Raw genomic sequence first — 21,745 nt, forward strand, 5'->3', positions numbered from 1 at the left:
TTAGCATGAAAATATTATTTCCATATTTACTTAGTATTGTTGTTTACATGAACTTTGTTCAAAGTAAAACGTGTGTAAACACGGAAAGAATTCGAGTAATTAAGAATAATATCCGTTTAAAAATAGAATTAAGATATCAAACGTAAACAATCGCCATCAAGAAGACCGCTGTTTTTGTTCTCTCTCTCTCTCTCTCTCTCTCTCTCTCTCTCTCTCTCTCTCTCTCTCTCTCTCTCTCTCTCTCTCTCTCTCTCTCTCTCTCTCTCTCTCTCTCTCTCTCTCTCTCTCTCTCTCTCTCTCTCTCTCTCTCTCTCTCTCTCTCTCTCTCTCTCATCATCATGATATTTCTTCTATATTCAAAACAATTTTCCTTAAATAATCATTTCAAACAAAGTCAACAACAATCTAAAATCAAAAAACAAATCAAAGATATGTATGTGTTTGTCGTTTTGTGTCGTCTCAAAACAATTTCAAACAAACTCAGCAATAACAATCGAGATGGAAAAAGAAGGGGGGAAAACATAACAAACACAACAGCAAAAAATTTCTGATGTATGAAAACTGAGGCTCGATTTGATTTTCCTCTGTGCGTAGTTTTCTTTTCTCTCCTCTCTATTTTACGCTTTCAATCATGTCGGTCTATCTTCCCAGGTGTTTATCTCTCTCTACACCAACCCCTCTCGATTTGATCTTTATGTGTCTCACTTTCTCTTCCTTGTATGGATCTGTATCAATAAGGGTAGAATATGATGGGATTCCGGAGGGAAAAATAAGTAATCGCACCATCAGGAAAACTAAAATTTTGAAATAAAATATAATTATATGCATTTATAATAATATAGTTTTTTTTATCAGTTTCTATTATTTATTTTTTTTTGGAAAGTAACATCCTTAACGAAAGTTTCGCGCTAGCTTTCGTGCACCGATTAATTCTTTGCTGCAAACATAAGGTTGTGCCTCATGATCTTCATGATTATGGGGCTGAGTAGTGTCAAAATTTGAACATGTATCAATAGGTTATCCAATATATCATTTCTCTCATGTTTGTTTTACAAAATGTTTTTAGAAAGAAAAAAAAATGTGAAATGAATTGCAATTGTTTATATGTTTGGTTCAAATAGAATGGAATATGTTTTTTGTTTTGTTTTGCAAATTTGTCAACGTAATTGAAAATTAATTAGGTAATATAACCAAAATGATATTTTATTGATTTTTTTGTAATTTGTTATTATTTAAAAAATGATAAGACTTCCATTTATTAATTTTCACCCATTCAAACCTACATGGGATTATTCATGTGGGCGAGTGTGTGTAGGTGTAGGTGTAGGGTGGCATGATGTCGGTGTTGGCGTTTTGGCATAAGCCTTTTATCTTAGGTTTGTAAGTGTGAGCATGGGTGTGGTGAGGCTGGTGTGTGGGGGTGTTTGTGTGGGTGTGGCGGTGAGGTCGGTGCGAGATTCTTACAGCGCATTTAACCAAGAAGGTTCAAGAAATAAGTGAATATATAAAATTAATCAAAGAGCTAACTTGCATAAATTTATTGATGTTGCATCTAGAAGGATGAATGTTGTATAGATAGTGAATGTCATACGCATAAAGCCAAAAAATAGCAAGATTCTTACAATGCATTTGACTATAGCTAATAGAGCTTATATGTTTCCTGAAGAAATACTATTGGTTGAGATGGTAAAGTATTACGATAACGAGTGACAAGAGATGATGGTTTTTACCATGTTTGATCTCTCAATACAAAGTTTAAGTTTTATAGTAAAACTGTGTAAATCGTTTCATGAATGTCTCCATTTAGATAAACAATTTTTACATCCATCTAATGTAGATATAGGTCAAAACAAACCATAAGTGCACAAACACCAATATGGTTGTAAACGTGAAACATAACCAACATATTAATATCAATATGATTGTAAATTTTCAAGATAACCAACATATATTCAAGTGACCTAAAGTGCACTCCAAAATACTTAGATTAAGGTTGGCTCCGCACGTCTGCTTACACTTTACAAAAAATTAACCTACAACACCTTCACATTTTCACCCTCATCTTGATTTTATCATTTTTTATGTATAGGGACCTCCTTGTTTGTATAATATGTGAATACATGAAATTTTGAACTTCCACCTTTTTTTTGAAGGTTTGACCCACCCTGAATGGTTTTAGATAAAGCTCCCCATGTGCGCATGTAGTTGACCTACTCAAGTCCTTAAGAAGTATCTTCCTATTATCTTTGTGAAATTCTGCAAAGTGATAATCATCACTATCAACAACTTCTAACTCTTCATCAACTATGTCATTTCCTGTAGTTGTGATATGATTGTTTAAAATTCCATGTTCATATACATCCACAACAATGTGGAATTCAATCCTGTCTACATCCACATCAAGTTGTACGTTACACCCCTATACATTGTAGTCACCATCATCATAATCATCTCCACTATTTTTAGAACCATATATACTCTGAATAAAGAAAGCATGTCCACTCTCACTATAGAAAACATCTCCAAATTTTTGTTTTAATCTTACTGAAAACCATAACATCAAATGTCATATAATAAAACCATGAACGTATGTCTCAAAATGCCATAGTAAATGTATCAATTCAAAACTGAATTCAATATCATATCAAAATGTCTGAATAAAACTCCCAGGATAAAACTGCAACTGTAGTGTGTGCCATGCCATCAACCCGAGCTTTTCCCCTTGCTAGCGGAAGTACCTGAAACCAAAACTGAAACTGTAAGCACAAAGCTTAGTTAGCTCCCCCAAACTACCACATACCATACAATAACACATAAAGCACATACTGGCCCTTGCCCAGTGCATCGGACCGAAATCCGGAAACTGCATCGAACCGAAGTCCGGAAACTGCATCGGACCGAAGTCCGAAAACTGCAACGGACAGAAGTCCGGAAACTGAATCGGACCGAAGTCCGGAACTAAACAAGGCCTTGCCCTCTGCATCGGACCGAAATCCGGAACTAACCAGGGCCTTGCCCTCTGCATCGGACCGAAGTACGGAAACTGCATCGGACTGAAGTCCGGACCTGACTGAACATAGCATAGCATAAGCATAACAGATAGCATAAACACATATATTGCATACTACATCGGACTGTAGTCCAGAACACATAACACAAAGACATTCTTGAATCACAAAGACATCAAGCACACTGAACTACTACATCGGACTGAAGTCCGGAAAATACATCTAGCTAAACAGGTCGGCATTATGGTCGTAGACCCGTTCCTACTGGAAGGAAAACTCACCTCGTAATGCTGGCTATTAAGATGCTAACTCTAAAACTGACTGACTGCTGCTTCGGAACTCTCCGACTACAAATCCCAAAAACACTAGATCAGGTACTGATAACTACCCTCAGGGTAAAATGACTATTTTACCCCTGTTCAAAGTCAACTTCTTGGTCAAATTCAGCTTTCACTTGACCGGACTCGCCGAGTCAGGGAGTAGACTCGCCGAGTCCCTCCATCACAAGATCTGAACTCTAACTCACCGAGTCCATTCCTACTCACTGATTCACCCTAAACTCTCAAATCGGGGAAAAACCGGGGACTCGCGACTCGACTCGTCGAGTCTGAAGAACAACTCGCCGAGTCCCAAGCATCACATTACTATACATTCGATTTTGCTCGATTCCAGTGCATCCAATTCATAGATCTGGGTTCCTAGGACTAATTTCACACGTAAAGTTTCTAACTTTACGTTCATGCATGCTCATAAGAAGCTCAAATTCCCAATAAAGAGCTAAAAGAAGAGATTTAGGTTTGGAATGGTGTAACACCGAAAATTTCAAAACAATTTTTCTTTTAAAAGTAATCATTTAATTCTAGAAACACTTGTTGAAAATCTCATTCATAATCGAATTACAAAACATAACTCCATTTTTACTTGCATAGTAAACCAGGATCCTCAAAACATGACTCTTTCTCTGGTGTGTACAATCAAGCCGGTGTCGTCCTGTGATCCTGAAAGAAACCTGAAACACATACATAACACAAAACACTGTAAGCACGAAGCTTAGTGAGTTCCCCAAAATACCACACATAACACATATTAGCCACTCGAGGCTATAACTCTGTGGGTCCGTGGACCCTGCTCTGTGAACCCTTTGGTTCTAACTCTGTGAACCTTCCGGTTCTAACTGTGGGAACCCTCCGGTTCCAACTCTGTAAACATGCACAGCATAAATCACATAGAAATAATGCAGTACAACACATAACATACATAGCATACAAATACTCTATCACATAACTCTGGTTACCTACTCAAGGTAAAGTATAATGAGAAGACTCACCTGACAAGCAGAAAGCAGATATCCCCACACTTGAATCTCGAACTCGCCACTGCCTAACACGTAAGGCAAATACTCTCATGAATATAACTCTCGAGACTAGAATCAACCCTCTTATGGCACCCTCTTAAGGGTAAAAGACTATTTTACCCCTCTCTTGGCCAAAAGGCCACATCGCTGACCAAACCCTAAAAGTCAACGGTCAACTCTTGGTCAAAGTCAAAGTCCTCAGTCAAAGTCAACCCTCCTGGTTGACCCTGCTCGCCGAGTCAACCCGTCGACTCGTCGAGTCCCCATGCACAGAACTTCCCCAATCCGCGACTCAACTCGCCGAGTCACCCCGAGACTCGCCGAGTCCCACAACTCTGAGTCCACTCGCACACAACTCACCGAGTCATCCCTTAACTCACCGATTCTCGACTCAACCAGAAAATATTGGGACTCTTCGACAAGACTCGCCGAGTCTAAGGCTATCTTCAACCTACTCGCCGAGTTGATCATACAACTCGCCGAGTTCTAGGCCATCTTCATCCAACTCGCCGAGTTGTTCTTCCAACTCGTCGAGTCCCAACTCATCTTCAAGCAACTCGTCGAGTCCACCCATGTGACTCGCCGAGTACCACCGGTCTGAATCCATTCAGAAGCACTCCAGGCCATGCAATTGATCCAAAACATAGATCTAGCCTCCTACAACCCATCCATCACGTAAAGTGGCAAACTTTACGTGAATCCAAAGAGATCTATGCGTTTTCACTCTAGGGTTTGGGTTTGGGACAAGATGGCTCCATCAACCACTCACAAACAGGGACTTTCATGCACTCTAGACCTTCTCCCTTCCAGATCTGAGGTAGCAACCTCAGATCTAACCTCCAAACCCCAAAACATCCCAAGATAAGCTCCCCACAAACCCCAAAATGATGCATCAAAGAAATAGCAGCTCAAAAACGAGATATTACCTCAAAAGAACGCCCCAACTGCAATGAAACTCGAATCCAAGCAAAGCCCCTTGCTCCAAGCCTCTTACCCTTCAAGATTTCCTCAACAATTGCTTCTCCAAGCTTCCAAATGCACTTGATACACTCGCACACGAAGGTTAGGGTTTCTGGACTTGAGGATGAGTAAGGAGGCTGAGGAAATGGATGTTATGTTCTTTATATAGGGCTCAACCCCGAGAATTAGGGTTTTCTCCACTCAGCGCCTACTCGCCGAGTCCATCTTACTGACTCACCGAGTCGGCCACTTAACACGCGACCAAGCCGCGACTCTACTCGCCGAGTCCAGTCATGGACTCGCCGAGTCACTCTTTCCCAATTTACTCTTTTAGCCCTTCAACTCTACTCTTGATATTTCGGGATGTTACAAATGGTGTTTAGATCAATAAAGGTGGCAACCTTGAGCTTAAGGAGTCCTGAAATGCTTAGATCTGAAACCCATTCATCTTAGCTACCCTTAAATCGACCTTAATGTTTAGAAAATGGCTCAAAAAAAACACACTAGCTAGCTTTTAAGGAGATCTACATGATAACAATAAAAGATTCAAGCTTTATACCTTAATGGAAACTAGAATGACAAAAGAAACTCATATCTTCTTTGCTCCTCTAGAAAACCCATCTTCTCTCTTCATCTTCTAACTTCAAAATGCAATAAAATCCTTCATAAAATGAGAAATACTCCAAGAATGCTTAAGGGAAGGCTAGGGTTTAGTAAGGGAAATTCTAAGGGTGATGGAGGCTGGTTTGGGGCGCATAAAGTTGCTTAAATAGGATGCAAACCCTTGAAATTAGGGTTCCATCCAGACTGGCAGACTCGCCGAGTAGCCCACTTAAATCGGGTGCAAATCCCGTCTTTACTCGACGAGTTGGGCTGCTGACTCGTCGAGTACCCCCCTTAAGAAATGAAAAATACTTTATTTAAATCACATACCAGAAATGGGGCGTTACAATTTGAGCTTATAATGTTGAATATCACATGTTGATACACCATAAACTCGAGATTTACAAGTCTCATGTTTAATAGACTAAATTTCTCCTTTGGATAATTGCATGCTTAATAGTTATGTGTTGAAATACTTGTGTAAAAATGTATTTATCATATGTAGCTTCATAAAAATCATGATGCACATGTTCATTAACACATTTGTTATACAAAAATTCGTGGACATGGGTTTGGTCACTCAAAATTTTCGAAATCATAGTATATATATATATATATATATATATATATATATATATATATATATATATATATATATACATATATATATATATATATATATATATATATATATATATATATATATATCCATGTACTTTTGGATACATACATACTCCCCTTTTAAAAATCTACACTTATATTTGGATAAAATATTGTGTTTATCATTTATGGTGTTACAAAAGTCGTGACAGATTTGAATTAAACTTACACAACATATTTTGTGTTATAAACTTGCAAAAATCGGTAAAAAGGATGTTAAAAATAATCACAAAGTTTGATATTTTACTAAAAATAATGTTATTAGTAAAATAATCATAAACTTGTTTATCATCATTTTTGGATGGTTTATAACCCAAGATAAGATGATACTTATGCAACATATGTTACAACTAGACACATCCACTAAAGTCTATTTATATAATATGTTGTAAATGGTTTAACAGAAATCATATACCAAACAGTTTTATGACAGAAAAATTTACGTGTCATAAACTGTCTGACATAAAACTCATATTGCATGAGTAATAAGCTGTGTGTCACGAATTTACACTGGTACAGTTATTTCATTATACAATAAATAGATTCGAAATTTATGTAAATTCGTTAATGCTCTAGTGAGACACTATCTTCACCGTACCTACCTAGTGTACACTCTAAGTCCTATAGTTATAGCCAGAGTCTCCTGGAGGGAGAGCGAGATAATTGTGTATAGATCTATACGGGGATTGACACCCACACCTAAGTTGTTCGCTACAGCTAGACGGGCCCGTCTAGGGTGACAAATATGTTACCACATCCGACGCCTAAAGAACGTCATGACAGGCATAACAGTCATATCAAGCATGGTTATAATGACTTACATAGTGATTAACAACACTATTTTGATTTACAAAAAAAAAAATTACACTTCACTGGTTTTATATATTATAAAACTAAACACCATTTCAGTACTTTATTGACACTAATATAGTCTTATGGTTTAAGACTACTGTTTCATACAATCAACAAATATGGGAGTTTTTGGGAACATACATTCACATGATTTAAAGGAAAAGTGCATACATATATATATTCTTGGTTTTGGAAACAAACATACAATTCACTTTTATGGAAAATATTGGATATTTTGGAAGCATACAAAATTTTTGTCAAGCAAAACATATACAAACTATTTTCATAATAAAATGCTTATCAACTCACCAACATTCTATGTTGAAGCTTTTCAAAACGACTTGTATTCTCAGGAAACCAGTAACCATGGATTTTGGATATTTTGTTGCATTATGAAATTTACAATTATGTCAATTTTGTGTATCATTTGAACAGTTACAAATTGTAAACTTATGAAGATTATAATCTTAATGTATGTCGTTTGGTGGCTATGTCCATTTATATTCAGTGGTGATGTAGATCAACTAGCTGTGAGAGAGAGAGAGAGAGAGATTTTATATATTAAATAATTATATTTAGTTTTTTCTTTTTTAAAAAAAATAACTAAAAAGATCATAAGTGGTCCCTGTGGTGTGAAATGGCGAAAATACCCCTCACTTAACGGCCAAAAGTTAACGGAGTTAGCAATAAGGAACATCTGTCAAAAGTTTTGAAAGCATAGGAACCATTTTTTAGATTTTTAAACCACGGGGACTAAACTTCAAAATCTAGGAAAACACAGAGACCATTTATTGTAATAATTTACACCCACAAAGACATTGGAAAGTTAAGGCATTTGAGTATATACATTTATATATATATATATATATATATATATATATATATATATATATATATATATATATATATATATATATATATATATATATATATATATATATATATATACTAATTTTGAAGTACACCATGAATATAGCTTTTCTGTGATTGGTAGAATTTTTTTTCTGTTTTTGTTTTTGATAATTATATATTTTTATCTGTACAGTGGATTACACGTGATGGTCATGTATTATCTCCTCAAAAAATCCACCACTCATACATAATTTTCTCGATGTTCATTCAAGTCCACATTAGACACGTAATTCTTCACCGCCTCCTTCTTCCGATCAATCTCTTCCCCCACCTTCTAAATCGACCAACACTTCTCTGTAGGCATTTATCCCTTCCACCGTCTTTCTTTTCCATCACCATCTTCATCTCCAACACTACTCCCACCTCTTATCTATCCCTTGACCGATGATTCGTCTTCATCGGCCCTTGCACGAACAGTATCTCGACGAAGATACCAAACCACCACCACTACAACTCTACAACTGGGACCCATCGTTAAACATGCTTTACCGATCCCGGAGAACGTACAACTGAAGAACCGATTCCGCCCATTAAGCCCTAATTTAGTGGAGCCTAGCAATGTTGTCGGTTCGGTGTACAACCATGGACGACGATTTCATAATGTTTCAAGGTTAGTGTTCTTTAAGCCCTATGGAAGTGGAACCTAGGCCGGAGGTTGAGGATTCTACTGAGGTTAACAACTTATTTGCTCCACCAACTCAGGTTTCTTCGATGTTCACCACAACCACTTGAGAAACTCGAGGCAAAATAATCATGGCTGACCATTCAGATGATTTAAACCAAGTGGTTTCATATGTTCGAATTCTGCTCCTTTTTTTGGTTAATGTGTCTTTTACATTTGGCTGAAGTCTTGTGTTTAGCATCGAAAACTACTGTTGAGGACTGTTATTTATGATAATCCACAGGCTGATGACGAAGATGAATTAGTTATGGAGCTCTCTGAAAAAGATTTGCTCTTGGAAAAAAAGAAGTTTAGGATTCTCAATTTCGCATAGTTGTATATGTTTCTCCACTCTATTATGCACTACATTGATTTTTATCTTGCTAAATGGTTTCTCAATCTCATCTTTCTTTACAGAAATTATTAGAAATCAACCATTTTGACCCTAATGGAAAAGTCAAAATCAAGAGCATTTGTAGCATTGAGTTACTGAATATGCTAAAATCAAAATCAACCATTAGAAGAGATGCTTCAGAGAGCTCGAATCATAAATGCAGATGAGGTCAATAATATCACACATTACTTTATCTTTCATCAATAATAAAAACACACTTTAGATTTCACTACCAATATGCTAAAATCATAGAAGAAGTAAGTTGTTTCTAATTCTGTTGCTAATATCTTTCATTTGCTCTAAATTGATACAGTGTTTAAGAAGCTTGCACAAAGCTAAAAGTTATGGCAACTTTTAGAATTCTTGGGTTGATGGCTTCCTGGTATATTATAATTTTTGGGAAAATTATTGTTCATTTGATGTTTTTTTTTTCTATATATTTGACGTTGTTTGCGGTTTGATTTCGTGTTGCTAAGCGTATAGTTGTTAAACCAAAGCCTAATCTAGTAAAAGAAACTTCATTTGTAGGAAAATAGGAAACTTTCAGCATGAAAATCTTTATATTTTCTTATGAGTTTGTCACCCCCTATCTCCTTTTACACGAGAACTAAAGTAAGAACTATTTTTTCTTTGTTATTTATGTCGGCCTTTGTTGATTACATGGTGATAATATATATTTTTTTTGTGAAACATAAGTTTTTCCAGTTGATGACAGAAACACAATGAAATCTGTGGTTGAATATTTAACGGAAACTTATGGGTTTTCCATTCAACCTATTCAATGGGCATTTTCTCTCATTTGGTAATAATAGTTTGACAATAAACACATTCTAATTTTCTTAATTTTCAGGTATGCAGAATTGTTGAGGGCCAAAGGCAAAGGTATTCCAAGAGGCTTAATGACCGACAAATCCCTGCCCTTCTTGAGGTCACATGTCACTGACGTCAGGAAAGGAAGAAGGATAGTTTGAAGGTTTGTTTTTTTGGTTTTTGTATAGAGTAAATTAAAAAAAAAAAAAAAGAAAAAAAAAAAGAAGTATTATGTTTTTTTTAAATCAAACTTTAAAGGTTTCAAACCGGATTTGTATTGATACTTTGATATATGTATATGTGGACATAATACATGTAACATAACATCTATTAACATACATTAAATGAAAGAAATAACAATATAATTTTGGGTTTTTATTTTGTAGGTTCTGATATAGGGGTAATTCCGTCGAATTCATAATTGGCAGAATTTAAATTTGTGTATTTGTAAATTTTTAAGGTTAAAGGAATGATACATGTTGGAGTGGTATTTTATGGAATCAATGTAGCTCATCAGGAGCTCTCGAAACCAAAACTAAAGGATTAGTTGTCTTAAGAAATATGTAAAAAATGTCATATCCAACCCCGCAAAGTGGGGCTCTTCCCTAGTTGGTTCTATTTGCCTCTTCATGAGATTAATTTTAAGTCTTTTCTCCTACTATAAAAACAATGATACAATCATAAATATTTCTTGAATTTGTCAAAATATACTTATAAATAAACCTAAAAATGTCAATTGCTTGGTTCTTGAGCAATAACTCGCAGCCTCTTTAATTTCTTCATTTCTTTTGGATTTAATAATCCTTAATTTCTTTATTTTGTGGTTTTTGAATAAAATGATGTAATAGGAAATTAAAAATAAAAAATAAAAAACTTGGAATTTTGACAACAGTAGGGACCAAGATCATAATAAAAACAAATAGTAGGAAACTTCCGAGTTAAAAAAATAAGTTAGGAACGAAACGTGCAAATTACCCCAAACCATAGAGACCATTCATGAAATTTACTCTAAAATATAATTATATGCTTTTATAATAATAGAGTTTTTTTTATCAGTTTCTGTTATTTTTTTTAAACGAACTTCCTTAACGAAAGTTTCGGGCTACCTTTCGTGCAGCAATTAATTCTTTGCTGCAAACAAAAGGCTATGCCTCATGACCTTCATGATTATGGGGCTGAGTAGTGTTAACATTTGAACATGTATCATTAGTTTATCAAATATATCATTTGACTCATGTTTGCTTTACAAAATGTTTTTAGAAAGAAAAAAACTATGAAATGAATTGCAATTATTCATATGATTGGTTCACATAGAATGAAATATGTTTTCTATTTGGTTTGGTTTACATAGAATGAAATATGTTTTTTGTTTTGTTTGCAAATTTTCAACGTCCATGGAAGCTAATTAGGTAATATAACCAAAATGATATTTTATTGATCTTTTGTAATTTGTTATTATTTTTTAAAAAAATGATAAAACTTCCATTTATTAATTTTTACCCATTCAAACCTATATGGGCTTATTCATGTGGGCGAGTGTGCATGTGTAGGTGTAGGGTGGGATGACGTCGGTGTTGGTGTTTTGGCATAAAACTTTTATCTTAGGTGTGTAAGTGTGAGCGTGGGTGTCATGAGGCTGGTGTGTGGGGGTGTTTTTGTGGGTGTGGCGGTGAGTTTGGTGCGAGAATCTTACAACGCATTTAACCAAGAAGGTTTAGGAAATAAGTGAATAAATGAAATAAATCAAAGAGCTAACTTGCATAAATTTATTGATGTTGCATCTAGAAGGTTGAATGTTGTATAGATAGTGAATGTTACATGCGTAAAACCAAAAAATTGCAAGATTCTTACAATGTATTTGACTATAGCTAATAGAGCTTATATGTTTCCTAAAGAAATACTATTGGTTGAGATGTTAAAGTATTACGATAACAAGTGACAAGAGATGATGGTTTTTACCGTGTTTGATCTCTGAATACAAAGTTTAAGTTTTATAGTTAAACTGTGTAAATCATTTCATGAATGTCTCCATTTAGAAATACAATTTTTACATCCATTTAATGTAGATATGGGTCAAAACGAGCCATAAGTGCACCAACACCAATATGGTTGTAAACGTGAAACATAACCAACATATTAACACCAATATGATTGCAAATTTGCAAGATAACCAACATATATTCAAGTGACCTCAAGTCATTTGTTGTAATTGTGATATGATTAATTAAAATTCCATGTTCATATACATCCACAACACTGTGGAATTCACTTATGTGTACATTCATATCAAGTTGTATGTTACACTCCTATACATTACACTCACTATTATCATAATCATCTCCACTATTTTCAGAACCATATATACTCTCAATAAAGAAAGCACGTCCACTCTCATTATAGAAAACATCTCCAGGATCATCACTCACCATTCCATCTAGAATACCCAGTCCTACTTTAGTTTCACAACCATTTTGGACATTGTACTAAATATCACACTCATAAAAAACTGAATACTCAACTAAAAATGGTTCAAATTCATCAACTCTCACATTATAGACCCCCCATCAACTTGACATCATAAAAAACTGAATACTCCTCTAAAAATGGAAATTGCAATCAACATCATAACTTTCCACATGTTCTTCAGACTTAACTTCATGATTAACAAAATTACCCTTAGATACTTCTTCTCGAGTTTTAGTTTCATCTTTAATGACCAGTCTCTTTTTTTTATATGTTACCCATGGTATCTCCTTCATTCACATCAATGACATTACTTTGTTGGCTAAACATCGCTCCATGTTGTTGAGAACTCTTTTCCATGCCGTGGACATGCATTTTTCCCAAAATTCATTTTGGCTTCAAGTACCCTTAACTTTTCGTTTCAACTTTGTGTTCAATGATGTCACAACATGAAATTTTTAGACCTAGCAAAGCCTAAACCCAAACCTAGTACAAGTGAAGCTACATTGCACTCCTTGTTGCATTGTATCCTCTATAGCCTTAAGGGCTTGTTTAGAAGCTTGTAACTAAGCTTGGATTGAAAACTAAATTAGTTTAGGCTTGTATAATTCAAGTATTAAAAAAAGTAAAAGGGTTAAAACAATAAATATTCACCACTAAATGGTGAATTCGGTCAAGGAATAAAAACAAATGAGAAATCGGTTTTAGGAATCAAAATATTAACTTGATTTCGGTTCTTACACTTCTAAAACATTAAGAATTTGGTCCATAATCCAAAGAAACAAAAGAGAATTTGGTCATGGAAAGGAATTGATTCAAGAATTCGGTTTCTAGAATCTTTTCTAATATTGTTTTCGGTCCTAAATTCATTACAAGAAGTGTGTTCAGTCTAGGTGTGACCGAATTCACTTTCTGTTGGACCACCATAACCGAATTCTCCATTCCCTTTTGACCAAGAAACCGATTTCATCCCATGATAATCCCTTTGACACACTTTCCTAAGCTTACATTCAGCGCCTCATAAGTTCCTTCACATATAAGTCACAACTTAGATCTATTTCTCTCATTTCCCACAAGCACTAAACGAAAACCTTCTCATTCTCTCTCAAATTTGCCTTCACAATATCATCCTCAGTAAACTTCTCATTCTACAAACTCTCTCAAGTATCATCCTTCATATCCATCTTCAAAGTAGTTAGAAATTAAGTCCCTGGATATTCAATCTTCAAACTTGATTTCCTTTGAGTACATAGTAAGTTCTTATGATCTAAGTATCTTTATATTATATTTCATTCTAGTTCTTCACACACTATTTTGTGTTTTAAAACCATTATGAAGACGACATCTTTCCCGTAATCTAGTCTGAATGTCACCGTTTCTATTTTGTATTCAAAACCGTTACCACACATAAGGTGAGTTCATACCCCAATATTTTTCTAAGCTTTTTCAATGTTTTAGGGGGGGGAATACAAGTGAAACACAAGAAATTGTGTGTTTAAAAATATAATTTACTTATTATGTTTTCTTACCGTTAATATGTATTTAAACGTGAAACTTGTTAAAACATTGAAATAAGTTATAATATGTATAGTTTATGGATCATATGAATTGTTTTACAAAGTCTAGGTTGAAACATGGAAATAAACTTATAAACTATAATAAATATAGTTTATGGATCTTTTTATAAAAAATTACATGTTATTTATTAAAAGAATTTTCGCATTATTACTTGTAAATTTGTTGAAGCTAATTGTGAGGCATGTCTTCGTGTACTTACCTAAGTACCAATAAAAGTCTATCCTTATAAACTAGAGTCTCCTGGATGGAGAGTTTGAGTTTGTGTATAGATCTATATGGGATTGTCAATCCTGCACCCTGACTATTAGCTACAGTTTGACCGGCAGGTTTGTGGGTGACAAACGTCATTAATGTTTACGACATCTGCAATACGTCATAAGGTAGAACGTCCATTAGTATGGTTATAAGAACTCACAAGAAGAAAACAACGATACATTTACGTAGTAATATACTTTTCTTAAACAGTCTCAAGAGATAATAACTATATGATTACTCAGTATATGCAATAGAGTTATATAAGATTGATGTCCGGTAGACAGTGGAATGTGTGACCTCCGCCTTACTTCTTGTTCCTTGTTTGGTTGTGGACTTAAGGCAGATTCACCCATTCAACTGTCTGTTCAATATTGGTTATATACAACTCGTATGTACTAAGTGATTATAGGAGGGTAATATCGTCGCCTCGAGTTTTCAGGGCAAACACATCTTTAACTAGTTTTTACTTATAGATAAAACTAGGTATCATTAAACTAAGTATGATAATTATACTTGTGCTTTTCGGTCATAGAACGATTAAGACTACAAATAAGTTTTATGGAAAATATAGGATTTTTCGGGATAAACATCGCTATTTTTACAAGCAAACATATTTATAGATGGTTCAACACTTAATTACAAACTAGTATAACATAAAGGACCTGTAATGGTAAATTCTATAATTCCTTAGTTTATACGTCAGAGTTATATATAAATAATATCCGATAGACAGTAGAATGTGTAACTTCTGTCTCATTTCCTGTTCCTTGTTTGGTTGTGGGATTAGGGAAGATTTACACATTCAACTGTCCATTCGATATTAGTTTATATATAACCAGTATGAATTAAGTTGTTGTAGAAAGAACTATTGTGGTCACCATTTTACTAAGAATCATTAATGTTAATTCTGTGATTACTTAGTGAATACGTCAGAGTTATATATAATGAAGATCTGATGGGCAGTGGAATGTATGACTTCTGCCTTACTTCATGTTCCTTGTTTGGTTGTGGGCTTAGGGCAAATCCACACATTCAACTGTCTATTCAATCTGTATTATATATAATTTCTATTCACTAAATGATTGCAGAAGGAACAGACACGGTCATTGTCACAACTAGCATTTTAGCTAGGAAAATCTATTCTAGTGTAATCATCCAACTATTGTAAAACATACACTCTAAGTAAATATCACTCAGTGCTCATTTAAATTCACCTGTCATGTTCAACAAAGAGTCTAGAACCCTAAGAACCCTGGTTTACGTCCATTATGGACTAGAATTTTCTTATTGGGACTAATGGACCAATAAGCATTTAATTCAACTATATTAGGCTTAGAAACCCTATTTGGATTCTAATTGGACCCAATTCATAAATCTATAACATTTTGGATCATTTGGGCCTGGAATGATTCATTCTAACCTAATGGGCCTTATTGGGCCATAAATGAATTAATTAGCCCTAATGGGCCATAAACTCATTCATTTATACCATATTGGGTCGTGAACATCAATGAATGCCCAATGGGCCGAAAATTATTATTGGGCCTAGGAAATTCGAACAAAGCCAAGAAATTAAGCCCAACACCATTTTTCCTTCATTCCATTAGGCCATTCTCGGCTCAAGTAAAAAAAGAAAAAAAAAAAGGAAAAAAAAGAGAAAAGAGAAAGGAAAGGTAGGATTTCTTAACCCTTTACACATAATCTTTATTTGTTAGGTATCCATGCAAGGGTGCATGGCACCATTAATCAACTCCATATCTCTCCCCTCTCTTCTTCTACTCACGACCGAGAGCAAGAAACACACACACATACATCTTCAAAATTTCTTTCAAAAGTCTCTCAAACACTCAAGAACACCCTCTTTCCTTCCATCCAAATTTTTGAGGATTCCAAGTGTTTCAAGAAAATCTTCACCAAAGATCATCAATCCTAGGTAAGTCATCGTCACATCCAAGCTAAGTAACTTCATTATTATGCTAGATCACTCCTTCTGAACATTTTTTTGTGATCATACTCTTAGAAAACCCCTAAGTTCAAGATCTACTCAAGGAAAGCTTGCTAGGGCCGAAACCTCCATCTTTTCTTCACCAAACCAAGAACAAACAAGCAAGGTGAGTTCATACCCCCTTGTTTTCGGTTTTCATATGATTTTTGGGGGAGAATGCAAGTAAAATGTGTAGATCTATGTGTTATATGAATGTCTTGTGTGATTTCTTAGTTTATTTTGTAAAAATGTGTTAGATCTTAACAATCTCGATATTTTAAGTAACCTTGAGCAAAGATCCATGAACTAAGACACTGTATACATCATATTATCGCTCCTTCTTGTCTTATCTTGAAAATTTTGTCTCTTGGGTCTACCGGGTCAAAATGCCTTCACAAACGTGGAATACGATGTATATATTCCATTTGTAAAGTAATACCCAAACTTATATTCATGTACATTCACTGTGAAAGGAGCATCTGGTGGCTTTCCTGGCAAAAGATCCTTGAATATTGGTTACTGATCAAGAACGTTTACATCGTTGTTGGAAACTGCAACCCTAAAAAAAAGTATGCCAAATCCATAAGTCTTGGGAAGTAACAACCTCTAATACCAACGAAAGCGTTCCATGATGATCACTTTATTATTGGCTTTTCCACACCATGGGACAATTTCTCCATGTCCACTTTGTGAAATCAGTGCTTCCAAGAATACTTTGAAAACTTTGTCTTTGTTTGTGCGCCACATATAGTTGTTTCATATCATTCAATGACGATTTGCACAAGTATTTATCATCAAAGGTTTCAACACCTCTTTACAATATATACAAACTTTCTCAGGCAGTTCTCTCGGAAACTCTCATGTAATCGTTAATTGAATCGGGTGACTCCCCCATAGCCATAATCTTAATCGTCGAAACACATTTATGTAACCATGTGAAACCTCACTTACCTCTAGCATCGTACCTCATTTGGAAAAGTTCATACCTAAGCATATATTTAATAGGTAAAAATGTGTATTTATTTTATCTAAAAGCTACATTATAATTTACAAAACTTGAAAGAAACAATACCAGCTTTCCAATGTGTTGACTATTCGTTCAAACACATTTTTTCGCTAACAAACCTTCTTTTGAAATTGCTAGGTTGGCAGACACAATTATCCAAAAAATAATCGTTAACTAGACATTTATACCCTTCTTCGCGATCTCAGTTTAACGTCGCACATCATGTAATTAGTGGAGCATGATCTAGTTGTAGAATACAAGTACATCATAGTCGCAAAGATATTGACATCATAGTTATCATCTTTAAACGTTTGAAAAGGATCAAATGGATCCATTTTTTATTTTGAAATATTGAAAGTTTATATGAAATTGAAAGAAAGAAAAGAAAGTGGTAAAAATTGTTATTGTTTTTATGTATTTATATGTGAGTTAAATTGAAAAAAAAAATTACTTTGTGATCGTTCCTCAACGGTCTAAATTATGACCGATTGCAAGCCAATTTCAATTTGTTGCCTCTCGTTTCCATGAAAACACACAACAACATAAAGGCTAAAAATGCCCAAGTGGGCGATGTTGCACACTATAACGTCCGCATATTCGGTCTAGTCAATTTAGAGACAATAAACGTCAAAAAATGACTTTTCAATGGAAGAACGCTAACATCCGAGTTATAACGAAGAAGTTATGATCTGTCGAAGTTTTGCGGCAAAATCGGCACGACTCCGCATAACGTAAAAAGTGAATTTTTGATAAATTACTGTTTAGCCTTATAAATCAAAACTAAAGTCATAGTATACTTTAAACCGAGAACTTGCATAAAAAACGTCTAAATCTAACTTCGTATAAGGAAGTTAAGATTATTCTAAGATTTAGCATAACAGTGCACAGCCCGAAATTCGAATTTTAGATCGATCGATTTTTAGCCAACACAACCTAAGTGATAATTGAATATCTCATTAATAGGAGTTCAACAATAAAAAGACAGTCGAAAACGGAGTCTGTATGTAGAAATTATGAATTTTACACGGTCGTTAACAGTATAATCTTCTTGTACTAGTAAATTAAAATCGGTCGAGAATTAGTCGACAGAGTCAAAAGGAGACTTGTAGATCTTGTCAATACCTATGCGTGGATGTAAAGAACGTCAAAAACAGAGCTCGTATGCAAAAGTTATGGATTTTAAAAGATAATTAATTTTTGGAATAACCATGATGCGACATGTGGCGTGATCTGAGCCACGGCTTCCTCTCCATGGCTTGGCACCAGATGGTGACACCTGGCCACGAACGACTTGCATTCATCAAGGGAATGCCTCGCATTCGGACCAGACTCAACCTATAAATAGAGGCGCAAATCACCCCAAAAACTCACACCTTTCCCATTATTTCTCTCTCAAATATCTCTCTAAACCCCTCCCAACCTTTAGTACTTCCCGAGTACTAGAGGCAAGTCTTGGAGCGCCAGAAGGCTCCGAGAAGAAGAGCTTTTGGCTCAGAAGTTTTGCTCCCACAGAGCCCGGTTCCTAGCCAAACCCCCGGCAAGTGAGATATGTTTACCCTACTCTAAATATAACTTATGTTTAAGTTTATTATTGTTATTATGAACTTATAAACAATATATATATATATATATATATATATATATATATATATATATATATATATGTATATATATATATATATATATATATTAAAATATAATATAAAAAGTGTTATTATAATATCTTTTAACTACTCGCGGTACGGGGAATCTGGTTTGAAGGGCCGCATAGGTTGTTGGATTCTAGAACTGTTATCATGCCAAAATGGTCCTGCCCTCCGGTGTTCCATGTCCAAACCTTGTATGTACATAGTGGTTGAAAAGTATTGTTTAACACTTATAAAACAATATCGCTCATAAATAGTCGTGATAAATATTAGACTAAAATCTAGTGGTAATAATACTAGGTTTCGTCGAAGGAAATTATATTGTTAGAAGCGAAGCGTTGTCCGAGTTGGAATCACCACTTTAACAAGTGAGTGCAAAGTTACTTTTATCTTACACATAGATATGAAGTATTTAATATAAATTACGTTCTATGTGTGCATATTATCTGTGTTCTTGATATCTATGTTGGATGAACCGAATATACATGTTTTATTTTGTCACACCCCCGAACCAAGGATGGCGGAAACGTCCGAGGTTGGAGGACTTCATGTGTAGTATCATAACAACGAGTATCATAGTGCTCAAAGTAAATACAACCATTTTTTTTATAAATATAATTGAAAAAAATTACATCGTAGCATGTGTTCACATATTTCAAAATCAATTACATTATGATGACAAAATGAAATGTTTGACGTCTGCGCGTACCATCCTCAAAAGTTGTTGTTTATCTGGTTCACTAATTCCCTGAGAATACAAGTAGTTTCGAAAATGTGTCAATAATTAAGTTGGTGAGTTCATAAGCTTTTGTATGTGGTAGTTGAAATTCTTTCCTTGTAAAAATAATGTTTGTTCCAGAAAATCCAATATTTCCCTTTTTAAAACATATTGTAGTCTTAAATGTCAAGACCGAAATATACAAGTAATTTTTCCATACTTAAAGTATTTTATGCAAGTTTAAATCAACATAAACCCGTTTAATTAAAAGTAAAACCCGTAAATCTTATGTTTGTTAATACCCCCATGTGAGTTATTATAACCATGCTATGACCTAGTCGGCCTCGTATATGACGTTCTTCAGGCGTCGGCTGAGCTGTCGGCTGAGCTGTTGCAAGCAGCTAGAGTGTGGGTTTGTCAGACCCAATATAAATCTATACACAACTATCACACTCTCCCTACAAGAAACTCTTGTTACAATTACAAGGACTTTTAATGCATTACTTTAGAAGTAACGTGAAGCGAATGTCTCACAAATTTATTCATTAACAGATTTACGTGAACTAAACTGAAAACCCTTTTTTGTAAAAACCCGATACTTTGTATTTGTACCCCGTTTATATGAAATCAAAACCTTTTGTAATGAGTTCTAAATTTAAATGAAACATAAACTATACCTATTATAGTTTAACATAATTGTTTGTAATGTATATAAAGCATAAACTATACTTACTATAGTTTATCAAAATGTTTGTAATGTATAGTAAACCTTTTCTGTGTAAGTAGAATATATAGTAAAACATGACTATTTCTATTACGCTTCATCTTGTATTATTTGTAACGATAAAGGCCTCTTACAATTTAGTAAACAATTTTTCTGTTATATAAGTGTAGTTCAAAAGAAAATCACATATAAAATATGATGTTATCAAAGATTAACACTTTGTTCGACATGTTACAAAGTGTTATGAAAGTTGTAAACTTGTAAATTCGTTTTTACCATTTCTGCACTGTTTTAGAAAAATTACAGAAAAATCATACAGAGTCGAAAACTAAATCCGTAGACTCTGAGAGCTTATAAAATGTTTCTAGTTTGTTCATAAATTTTATTATGATTTTTGGAAGTCTCTAATTCGTATGAAAACGTTCATATTCACATACTGGTCCGAATTCGTAGCTACAGTGATAGGCAGTTTTGTAAAAATCACCATAAATTTTATAAAAATCGTGTGAGTATGTTCAAGTAGTCATTTTAAAGGTATGAACCTGAACTATTTTCATACTAAACAGTTTTGAAATATTTTAAGTTTAAATCGGTCAAAACAGTTTGTAAATGGAACTCAACTTTTCTATGGAAAGCTGATGTTTGAGTTTTTTTAAGTTTTTGGTAATTTAACTTGTATTCTCCCCCTAAAACTTGAAGAAAACATGAAAATGTTAGGGTATGAACTCACCTTGAGTGATCTCTTAGGATGGATGATGAAGGATAGAAGTTTCCAAGTCAAGAACACTTGGGAGATGCTTGAAGATTCGAAGATTCTATGAACAATATGATGATATTTGTGTAAGGAATCCATGATTTGAATGAAAGGATGTAAGATAATCAAGTGTAGGAGGAATTTACTTACGAAAATTGAAGGAGAATGCTCAAGATCAGCCTTCAATTTCGAGTTTTAGAGAGAGAAAGTGAGAGAGAGAAATGGGTTTGCTTTTTGGTGAAAGTGTGAGTAATGTGGGAGGAGAGGTAAGGATTTCCAGCCCTTACTCACGATCATATGCTGGAGAAAAAGGGTGAAAGGACAAATAGTTGAATAGGTAGGGATGAATAGTGATTGAGGATGGTCATGGAGTGGGTGTGGAGGATAGCTTGTGTCATAACTT

General features: G+C 34.6%; 1 long non-coding RNA gene across 2 annotated transcripts; it reads left to right on the plus strand.

The window, feature by feature from the left end:
• Positions 1-8,492: 8,492 nt before the first annotated feature.
• Positions 8,493-10,822, plus strand: LOC111917668 (uncharacterized). 2 transcript variants are annotated; one of them, XR_002858974.3, is made up of 6 exons: positions 8,493-8,959; positions 9,052-9,144; positions 9,255-9,572; positions 9,718-9,786; positions 10,255-10,377; positions 10,601-10,822. It is a non-coding gene; the product is annotated as an uncharacterized LOC111917668 (long non-coding RNA). The 2 variants fall into 2 exon arrangements; XR_002858973.3 differs by having other exon boundaries at positions 9,052-9,572.
• The last annotated feature ends 10,923 nt before the right edge of the window (positions 10,823-21,745 follow it).

This window comes from Lactuca sativa, chromosome 3 (genome assembly GCF_002870075.4).
Source record: "Lactuca sativa cultivar Salinas chromosome 3, Lsat_Salinas_v11, whole genome shotgun sequence".
Lineage (NCBI taxonomy): Eukaryota > Viridiplantae > Streptophyta > Magnoliopsida > Asterales > Asteraceae > Lactuca > Lactuca sativa.